The sequence below is a fragment of the Xyrauchen texanus genome, chromosome 46, assembly GCF_025860055.1.
Source record: "Xyrauchen texanus isolate HMW12.3.18 chromosome 46, RBS_HiC_50CHRs, whole genome shotgun sequence".
Lineage (NCBI taxonomy): Eukaryota > Metazoa > Chordata > Actinopteri > Cypriniformes > Catostomidae > Xyrauchen > Xyrauchen texanus.
The window spans coordinates 11,388,584-11,391,396 of NC_068321.1; the positions used below are offsets into that span (position 1 = coordinate 11,388,584).

At 36.2% G+C, this 2,813-nt stretch overlaps 1 pseudogene; it reads right to left on the reverse strand.

Moving 5' to 3' along the window:
- Positions 1–1,142: 1,142 nt before the first annotated feature.
- On the reverse strand, positions 1,143–1,735 carry LOC127638026 (polyadenylate-binding protein 1-like; annotated as a pseudogene).
- Positions 1,736–2,813: the final 1,078 nt, after the last annotated feature.

The following is a 2,813-nucleotide window of genomic DNA, read 5'->3' on the forward strand; positions in this document are numbered from 1 at the left end:
GTACTATGAAAGTAGCCCATAAGATTTCAATACTATAATCGAAGCCTTCTGAAACCATACAATAGCTTTGTGTGATGAACAGATAGAATTTAACTTGTTATAATCTGAATATTTTCTCTATTGTAGCTCTCACATATCAATCACACTTGCGTACATTCAATTACGGCATGTTAAGACGTGTCGCATCAGGTTTCAATGTCAAACCTGGCAGAACATGTCTTGACCACTTGAAACTACTTTGGTACTTTTATGGTGCTTTTTAGAGCATGGCCCTTTTCAATTTTATTGTACAGAAAAGAGCAGCCAGAAAATTCTGCTAAATATTTTATTTTGTGTTTCACAGAAGACAGAACAGGTTTAGATGACATGATGAGGGTGAGTAAATGATGGCAGAATTTCCATTTTTGGGTGAAGTACTCCTTTAAAACGAAAACACTCCTTGTGTAAACATATATAATGATATATAACCATCTCTCTTCCACCATGGACACCAAACAAATATTCAATCTGACATAATATGTTTGTTTTGTACTTATCAGGTAAAGAGCATGAAATAAGTGCAAGTTACAGGTGTGAGAACAAAGATCTGCTGATGTCATAGAGACTCACTCCCAGATAGCAGCTCTTGAGGTCCTCTGTACTCCCTGTCTCTCTGTCTTCTGACTGAGAGCTGGCTGGCGCTGTCATGTTCGAGCTGTCCGGGAGTGTTTTAGACTTCTCCCATGTCTTTTCAATGATGAAATCGGTAGTCTCAGAGTTGTCTTTGATGTCATCTTTAGGTGTCTTCTCCATGTTCTGGGAAAATGAGACTCTTAATGGCCTGTTGTTGACAATATGGCCGTTCATCATGGACAAAGCTTTTGTGGCATCTTCAAGGGTTGTGAATGCTCCATTAGTCTCCATCATTTACATTTATGCATTTGGCAGACGCTTTTATCCAAAGCGACTTACAGTGCAATTATTACAGGGACAATCCCCACGGAACAACCTGGAGTTAAGTGCCATGCTCAAGGACACAATGGTGGTGGCCATAGGGTTAGAACCATGTAACTGATGATGGTCCCACAAGGAGCGAAAATTACATGTAGTTGCTCATTGCCCATGGTGTATGGTAGATATTGCTCATAGAAACTCACTCCCAGTTAGCAGCTCTTGAGGTCCTCTGGTCTCCCAGTCTTTTGTTCAGCTTGTGGCTCATTGAAGGTCTTAAAGTGGCATATGGACACCTCTTGGTCATTCAGCAACATGCCATTGAGGGCAACAATGGCCTTCTCGGCCACCTCAAATGTTGCATAGTGGACAAAGCCATAGCCCTTGGATCCATTTTGGTCAGAAACCACTTTACAGGACAGGATTTCTTGGCATGGACCTTGAAGGTATCATGTCGGGCAATGTTGTCAATGTCATTTGCCAGGCCCTTATTAAAGATGTTTCTGATTACACACTTACAAAGAGTGGAATCGGGCAGGGCCTTCGTGATTCTCAATGGCTTGCCCAAGTTCAGTGTGTCCATGGCAAACTCCACATCAGCCAAGTCAATGTACCCATGTCCAAGAGACTGGTTGGTAATCATATCTCTGCAGACCTGCACAGAAGCGGTGGGTCCAAAAAGAAGGAAGGTCATCAAAAGTAGCTGATCCGTGACATTAGGAAGAAGATCTCCCACGAACAAAGATCCCGTTTGGTCCTTCTGTAAAGTAGAATTACCTCCAGTAACTCCGCAGGACAAGGCCATTATGTTTTCTGATCAAGAAGATACTACTGTAAACTTTCAAAGCTGTCCAGTAAGGAGTCAGAACAATCAGATTATGAAGGTTTCAGCTTCACTCTACTCCTTATATAGGCTGCGAACATTCAGAATCAACATTCTATGCTGTGTCAGCAGTTAAAGTTCCATTTCTTTGTGACATTACAGAAGCTATTCACAATTTAAAGAAAAACAACTTCTTGCCTTAAGTTCAGATCAGTTCTGTGTGGATATCGGATGTAGGTGTGTATTAACATTGAGCAAGTTGCATTGTACATCATCACTAAAACACAATTAGCCTGATTCAAATGATTCTAAAATAAGTCCATAAAAAGATAAACAAATCTTTATATTATATTATATTATATTATATTATATTTATGACTTATTAATTATATTAGTTAAAATAAAGCTAAAATAAATTAGTTTTAAAAATAAAGAATTTTCCAGAATTTTTTAAGTTATTTTCTTTTGTTGATAAATTTTTATCAACTTTAACATTTTATTTATTTAATTATCTATTATTTTTTATTTATGTAAAAAATGCATCTTAATAATCTACATCACATATTACATAATCTTGTATTAAGTTATTAAAGCACCAAAAAAATTAAAATTACAATAGGTAATATCAGAAAGAAAGTAAGAAAAAATCCATACAGACAGCCTCGGGACTATATACTACAGATATGGAACTTGATACGTTTATATTAAAGTAATCATTTTTCATACAATAATTCTAAGTTTTGAATAATTACTTAAATATAATAATACAAATATGCAATTATTTTAAATAAGGAGCTAAAAATTCCAAAGTGTTCACAGGGTCTGTTTGACATACTGATTTTCTCCAGATGAATATAATGTAGAATGAGGTGGTGCATTTTTGTATTTTTTTATTTTGCATATAGGAAACATTTAAATATGAGCTTGACTTTTAGGTCATTAGAGCTAAAAAATAAAAAATAAAATTAATGAGTGAAAAACTTTTTTTTGTTTGTTTCTTAGCACTTGGCATGCCCTGCCTTTGCTTTAATTACATCATGCACTTGAGCTGGCATGGACT